This window comes from Capsicum annuum, chromosome 2 (assembly GCF_002878395.1).
Source record: "Capsicum annuum cultivar UCD-10X-F1 chromosome 2, UCD10Xv1.1, whole genome shotgun sequence".
In the NCBI taxonomy this organism is placed as follows: domain Eukaryota; kingdom Viridiplantae; phylum Streptophyta; class Magnoliopsida; order Solanales; family Solanaceae; genus Capsicum; species Capsicum annuum.
In genome coordinates this window covers 87,274,852-87,283,724 of record NC_061112.1, presented here as the reverse complement: position 1 = coordinate 87,283,724, position 8,873 = coordinate 87,274,852, and positions in this window count along the sequence as shown.

The following is an 8,873-nucleotide window of genomic DNA, read 5'->3' as shown; positions in this document are numbered from 1 at the left end:
CAAAAATATTTTTGACCATATAAAAATAGTATAATCTTCCAACGAAGGGAGTTCGAATGAACCTCCTGACTTTAATGTGGCTCCACCACTGCCCAGACCCCACTAAATGGGAATACAATAAATATGTTGTTGTTTCTGAGATTTTTCTTATGCTACTTCAAAAGAATTCTATAGTTATAGAACTTAGGAGATGACTTCTTAAAATAGTCATATTCTTTCACAAATAGATGTCTGTTCAATTTAAGACATTTATATATAATTAATTATCTAAATGTGTACTATCATATCCAACCTTAATTAGCTAGTAATATACAGGTAATTCTTAATTTTACTTTGGGGGATAATTTCATAGAACGCCGTTCATGTCTGGCTTCATCACAATACATACGAACCTCCCATGTTGTTCGCAAAATTACAATTTCACTCCCTTATTTTGATTTTTTTAATAACAAGTCTTTGAACTATTTTTCATTAATGTTAACAAAATACAATTTTACAATTCTATTTTTATATTAAACACTCACAATTAATTTAATTTTATCAAAATAACTTAACAAATTCTTTTAAATTAAGGTGAGAGAAGATGAAAAGAGGTACAGTCTTTGATTTGTTCGAGATTTTCTTTCGGTAATAATAATAGTTGTTGTAGATGTAAGAAAAATTAGTTTAGATTGTGAGTGACACGACCTTCGAGCAGCTTGATCATGATTCACATTTAAACTATAATAAAATAATTAACAAATAACATCAACTATTATAATTGTAGGTACTCTTAAATGCCATACATTAAACACTAATAGCTGTTTGCCCATAAAACTAAAATCTTTTGGAGTTAAAGTTGAAGTTGGAGTTATGCTTGACCATGTCTTCTTATTTTTTTACTTTTGAAAAAACTTTTTTAAATATGATTTTATACCCTTACTTTACAAACTATCAAAATCATCCAACTAAAATTTACCTACTAACGGGAAAAGAACACAATTAGCCACTTTTATAAAAATAATTACATATACATGGTCATATTTAATGAATTTCAATTATGACTTATATAATATTTACATTAACAGTAGTTTTCTAATATTTAAAAATTTTAAATATAGATTTATATTAACAGATCACTGCTTCCTATTTTTTAGGTAACAAATATTATCTTTCAAACAAATTTATTTTTTTAGAAATTTATTTTTATGAAAAATATGTATCACCAATTTATATTTTTAGCATATATATGGTATAAACTATTTATATTTGAATAGTATAATAAAGATGTATATAATATAATATATATAATCAAATTAAAAATGAGAATAATTTCTGGCAGTGTTAAATTAATCTACTACAACTTTATTAATTCCATAAATATTGCAAACGATTATCCATTATTAATTACATGACTATAATTTCTTAAACATCCATATCACAACAGAAAAATTATTATTATTATTATATTATAGTAATTAGGATCATTAACAGTAAAATAATGTCTTACATAAGAGAGAAAAATAATGATGAGAGAGAAAAAGAGATATATATTAATTAGGATAGCATTAAGTTTGAAATTATAATTATCTTATTTTTTAAAACTGCTATATACGTAATATTGAAAAAGTAATGGTATAAGGAGTGTTTTATTTAAAAATTTAAAAGATTGAAGTTATATGTAATAATAATAAAAGTTGGAATTGGAGTTGAAAAATTGTGAAAACACCAAAAACCTATTTTCCCTTTTCAAAAAAAATTTTCAGAATTATTTTCTGAATTTTCATGACCAAGCACTATAATTTTTCACTTCAAAAAGATTTAAAAACAAAAAAAAAAAAAAAAAAAATCTGCTTCACTAAACGGGCCCTAAACTGAAGTTACTTGCTGACAGAATTTATTTTATAGGTACCTGATCAATATTATCATTCTGGAATATAAATGTGTTCTTGTATAGTTTTTGTCCGACGTGCGGACTGCCAAGTTCATAACCTAATGAGTTAATCCAATTATTATATTGGTTTAAAAAAAGGAAACAAAATTTGAAAATCTACTTCTTACCCTACATCCAGACTATCAATATAAAAAAAGAATTGTTTTTGGATCTGTCACCATGCAATCTTGTCTGGATCTACTCTAAATTCTAGCACTCCTCTGATACTATTTGTAGGGATGCACGGATTTAATAGTTTAAATAGATTTAGTAGGTTTCTAGTGAATTTATTTTTATTTGTGCGTGAATATTTTTTAAATTTTGTTTCAATATCTTTTAATGATTTACTATTTTCGTAAGATATATTCATTAATTATTTTATCCTGTAGTAATTGCAGAGTTACAAATTCCTGTATAATAATTTATCCTATCTGTGCTATAATGTATATCTAATTCTAGATTTTCAATGTTATTTATTATCTTGTGTTGTTCTTCTCGTAGTGAGTTTTTTAAATTATATAAACTATCACATGTGCTTTTATCTAAATTTTCTAAGGTTTTTTCTATCCATACTAATTTTTCTTTTAGGTTTTCCATTATTTGTCTAATTCGGTTTCTATAATTAATTTCATTATTTAGATTTTCTTGATTTTCTCTAGTTTGTCTAATATATTCTAACATTTAATCTGAATAATATCCTTCTGGGTAAATTTCTTCGTATAACTGTTCTAGACAATTTGTAGTTTCAATTTCGTAGTTTATTACTTCTTCTAATATTATTTTCTTAATATCTATTATTTCTATATCTTTAAGTATATATAAGATTAAAACTTTAAGATAATCTAGGTAATCTATCTTTTAAAATTGATTTTATTATAGTGTTTTGTAGTTGTTTGTTTTAGCCTTAGTAGTTTTTGCATATTTTTATTAAGAAATTTTATATCTTTATTTTCCATGTATTTATCTATATTTATTTTTATCTGTTTTTCTAGTAACTGCATATTTTTTTATATCTTTTTCTAAAAATTTTATGTAACTTATCATCGTAAGTATTTATAAGAGTAGTTAGGTAGATATAGTATATAATTTACTCTAGTCATGTAATATTTACCAAAAGCTTTTTCTAATATGATTTTTCTTATATATGCTACTTTTATATTTCTAAGTGCATACAAAATAAGTATTTTAAATTTATCTACCATCACATCAGATAAATTATCATTCATTTTCATAAAATTGCTTTTTTCAAAATATTCCCTTCAACCACGTACATAAAATATAGTCATCTTAGCTTATTATATACTAGATTATTCTTAAATAATATGTTCTTCTGTCACTATTAACATGGTAATCCGGATACTTTTTCCCTTAAACAGCGCCTCTACTCTGGTTACTCCCCGCCACGGCTTCTTGCCTCATTGGTTTCACCTTTAGGATGGCATAGTCCTTAGGGATTTTTCTCCGTTTCCGCTTTGTTAATAAACTTCTTAACATATTATTCTTCGAATAATTCTACTATAAAGTAACTAATATGAATTTATTTTATCATATCATGATTGTTGGGAATTATGAAATTAGCTATTCATAATCATAAATAGATATACCTGTTCGGGTAGCTTTGATATTTCTGAGTTTTGTTGCTCCATAACTTTTTCCATTGAAATATGTTTATCCAATTAACTGAGTAAAATATTTTTTGTGGAGTGGATAGAGGAAAGTTGCTTCAACGCATGAAGGCTTGCCTTTGCAATGCCTTCTGCCTTTGTTATATATAGAACGAAAAAGTAAGTCTTACAATCACATGTTTCTAATTTCTAAAACTAAAGAAAGAAAAAAGTCAACAAAAGTGGCCTTATGGCCTAACCTATTCTAAAAAGTCATAAATGTAAGAAAAGTAAGAAAAGCAATAATTGCTTTACATTATTGTAACGTAAGAAAATTTTGTACAATAAGTCCAAATATCTTCCGTTGTCGTATCTGCTCCATTATTGCTCTTTATCTGCTCCATTATTGCTCTTTATCTGCTCCATTATTGTTCTTTATCTTATCTTTCCAGCTGGCATTTTATCTTCTTGATTTTTATTCTAGATGTACCTCTGGAATAATATTATCTTCTCCATTTCACCTCAAACATTGGCGGTCTGGATATTTATGTCCAATTATTTTACAGTATCTTGTTAGCAGTCCGTCTAAAATAAATTCTTTTTTTATTGCTCTTGCGGTAAATTATTTTTCTGGGTTGAGTAGCGTCATTATCCATTGTCTTACGTCTTCCATATCTGCTTGTCGTAGCTCTTTCGAATTTGAATATATCATTTGATGATCTCTTGAATAGTAGCTCCATATTGGGTTTCTGTTAGTATAATTATTTGCTAGTTCTTGAATGATCGTAGCTAGTCCAATAAGTCCAATAATCCTATCTTTACAACTTGTATAACTGGTTTTATTTCATCATATAATATCTCTGCTGGTGCAGTATAACACTTTATATAAAATAAATTTCCTTTTGTTATTCTTTTGTAGGTAGTGAATATCTTGTATAATTCCTCCATAGTTGTTAGCTCTTCTCTGTCTTGGGTATATATGGTATTTAGTAGTCCATAGTCAAAACAGGTTTTAACTAGGCTTGGGTTAGTTTTGGGTAGTGCAATTAATTTATTATATCCTTGTAATTTTTGGGTTATATAATTGGTATTTGGTTCTTTGATGTCTGTAGCTCTGGGGTTATGGTTTAGAAAGGTTTGTACTCTGTATATATTTTCTATGTATTTCTGGGCGGTGTAGGTGTATACTTTTTTGTCTTGGTTTAGGCTATCTCGGTATGTGTTAACTTATGGGGGTATGAATAAATGGTCTTTTTGTGTTTTTGGTGTAAATGATTTTTCAAATATTTTATTCATATTTACATTCTGGTATCTTGGTCTATTAACTCCTTTGCTTGTACCTGCAGAAGTAGATTGATAAATGTTATGGGTTTTATAGAGTGTCCCAACGTCTCCTTCTAGCTCTGGATTTTTAATGTCTTCCGATCGACATAGCTCTGCACAATGCTGAGTTAGCTGATTTGTAGCTATAAACTTCAGTTTGTCTTCATTAGTCTTTAGCTTTTCTATCTCATTACCCATACTGTCCACTTTCATTGAAAGCGTAGTTAGGGTGTTAAGTATTTTTTCTAGAGTATCTTCCTCTACTATTTCAGTCTGTGTAGCTTTGTCTTGATATGTAATCTGCAATAACATTTTTGTTAGTACTGATCACTTCAATTGTAAATGTGAAATTTAATATATTTAAAACTAGTCTCCGAATCTCTTTTGTTGTAACTGAATTTTGTATTTTCTTTGTTAACCACCAGCGTACCTGTGTATTATCTGTTCGTACAATAAATTTGTTATATACAATATATGGCTCAAATGCTAATAAACATTTATATAATGAACATAATTCTTTCCTATTTATTTCCCATTTTATTTCTGTCTCGTTGAACGTACCTGAGTAGTATCTACAATGGTGTTCTATTTTTTCTGCTTCATACCGATATTTAAGTACTCCTCCGTAACTATATTCACTAGCATCTGCTTCTACTATATATATAAATTTTCTATTTTCATCTGGAAATTGTAATTTTGATAATTCTCTACAAAGTAATTTTATTTTTTGAACTTGTTTTTTTATCTTTTTCATCATAGTTATATTCTATATCCTTTTTAAATTTTTTCTGTAGTGGTTTTAAAGTTTCTGCTAATTTTGGAATATATTCTCTTACTTGGTTTACTAGTCCTAAAAATGATTGTAATTTCTTTTTTGTATCTAATTCTTCTTTCGAATTTATTATTTTTTGTACTATATGTTGTTGCATTTTTACTCCACTTTTATCTATTTGTATTCCTAAAAATTCTATCTGATTTTTCATAATTTCAGCTTTCTTTTTGCTTAGACTTATTCCCGATTTTTCTATTATATCTGTAAACTGTTCTAATAATTTTAAATGTTCTTCTTTGGTTTTTGTGTATAATAATATATCATCTATGTATACTATACAATTAGATAATTGTTTAAAATAATTATCCATAAAATATTGATATCTACCTGGTGCATTTTTATATCCAAATGGTAACACGTTCCATTCATAAAATCCTTGTGGTACCGTAAATGCGGTTAATTCTTTAGATTCTTCTTCTAGCTTTAGGTGGTAAAATCCTGATTTACAGTCAAATTTGCTAAAATAATTATATCCTTGGATTTGTCTTATTTTTAATATGTTATTTGGTATTGGGTAATTATAGGTTATAGGTTTTGCATTTAAATTTCTATAGTCAATAACCATCCTACTTTTTCCTCTTTTTTGTTCACTATGTTTATTTACTATAAATGCTGGACTATTATGTTTACTATTACTTTTTTGTATATATTGTTTTTCTAATAATTCATCTATGTGCATTTTAAATTCTTTTAAATCATCAAAATTATATGTTAATGGTTTTTGTGTTATTATGCTATTTTTATCTATTAATTCAATTTTTATAGTAGTTTTATGTTTTTCCCATCCTTTTAATGGATCTTCACTATATAATTGTTCTAATTTTTTCTGAATTATTTCTATTTTATTTATCGAAAATACTACTAGTTCTATTGTATCTTCAGTATTTTTTATATTTTCTAACTTTTGTGTAATTTTTTCACTTTCTTTTATCCAATCAGTTTTCTTTCTTATTTTATTATTAACTCTTTTTGCTCTTACTTTTTGTTTACATGGTGTTGTAAACCACCAGTCTGTTTTGGTTATTATATGTGGGTATAATTTATCTAAAAATGGCATTCCTAAAAGTATATCTTTTGATGTTAATTCATAATTATAAATTTCTTCTATTGTTAATATCTTATCCCATACTTGTATTTTTACATTCCTAGCTTTATAAGTAATTAAGCTTCCTTCATTATTAAATTCTTTAACTATTATTGGTGTTTTTAATTTATCCCATTTGCTTTCTGGTAAGCAATTATATCTACATAAATTAGCTTCTGCTCCTGTATCTATCATTGGTGTATAATATCTGCTGTAATATCCTTCTACTACTATCTTCATTAATACATATATCTTCATTTCATGTTAAGGCTCTTTTTAAGAATAACTTTTCTTTGTTATATGTTAAGGTTAATTGTGTATGTTCTGTATTATATGGTTTTACTCATTTTATTCCTAATATTATATCTGCTTTTTGCATTTCTTCCTTTCCTTCGAATTCTATTTTTATTTTTCTCACTCCTAATATTATTTCTTTTTCTGCTATATTTTTATTATTTATTAAACTTCTTGGTAGATCTGGGCATATATCATTGTCAGTTTTTATTTCTTCATTTTTTACTAGATATTTTGCTATATGATTTTCTTCTTGTCCTGTATTTAAAAGTATTAGGTATTCTTTTTCATTTATTTTTCCTGTTATGTAATATTGGTTTAAATTACTTATTGAATTTGTTTCATAACTTGTTCTTTTTGATGAGCTTGATGATTCTGGTTTTTCATTAGCTATTCTTTTTGTTGTACTTATTCTATCACATTTACTATTTCTAAATTTTCTTCTGTATCTATGTCTCTATAGGTATAGTCATTATAATCTATTGTTTTTATTATTTGTTCGAATGGGCTTTCTATTTGTATTTTGTTAATCTTGTTTTTTTCTGTTATTTTATGTTTTGTTGTTAATACATATAGATTTTTACATCTTGCTGTAAATATTTTACTTCCTGGGGTTAATTCTATTCCTGATATTTTCCAATATAATACTAATGATTTATCTATATTTCTATCTGTTACTGCTACTGAATAATTTGCACTTATTATAAATTTAAATTTTTGATATATTAGATTTCCTTTTACGGCAGTTATTATGCTTTTTTCTATAGGTTTTATAATTCTATCGTCTGCTAAATATAATTCTATTGGTGTATCTATTCCTTCTCTAAAACATGCTTTTATTAATATCTCTGTACCTCCAAGGTGCACATATTTTATTGGATCTCCTTTACTTTTTATATCATTTATTTCTTTATTAATTATTCTTTTTATTACCAGTGGTATACTAGCTTTTCCTCTTGCATATCTGCAGTCTATTACATGTTCTTTTTGACATACTACATAATATTCATTTTTTTTCCTAGTAAAAATATTTTTTATTGTTGATATTTTAAATATTTTCTCTACACTTAAATCTAATTCTTTTCCATTTATTTCATCAAATATATTACTGTCAAATATTATTTTTTGTTCCGTTCCTTCATCATTTAAATATTCTTCTTTTGTTATTATTTTTATATCTTCTTCAGTCATTTGATTCATCTATTTCGCTATCTATTTCATTATCTATTTCATTTTCTGAAATTTCATATATACTATCTTCACTTTCTAATTCATAATCTATATAATCTATCTGCATATATTCGGTACTATCTATTTTGATTTCTGATATTTGTTTATTTTTTGGATTTTTAGGTAATTTATAATCTCTAGCTAAATGTCCTAACTTTCCACAATTATAACAAGTACATTCTTTTATAGATTTCTTCTTTCTATATGGTCTTTTATGTGTATAATTTTTTACATAATATCTTTTTCTTGGTTTCTTATATTTATATTTTTATTTTTTATATTTTTTATATTTCTTATGTCTTTTTCTTTTCTTATAATATTTTTTTTCGCATCCAAATTGGGGTGCTATTTTATTTTTGCAACAAGCTAAATTTCTTATTAATGTTTTTTCCATTTTTAATTCTTCTCTATATTTTTCACATAAGTTTCTATACCATTGTTGTAAATATTTTATTCTTGCTCCTAACGTATCTACTATTTTTGCTTCTTCCCAACTTTTTATTATTTTCGAACTAAATGGCTCGGGTAATTTATTAAAGTATAATTTTCTTATTTCTTTACTTTCTTCTATACTATATGCTCCTTTGTAATAAT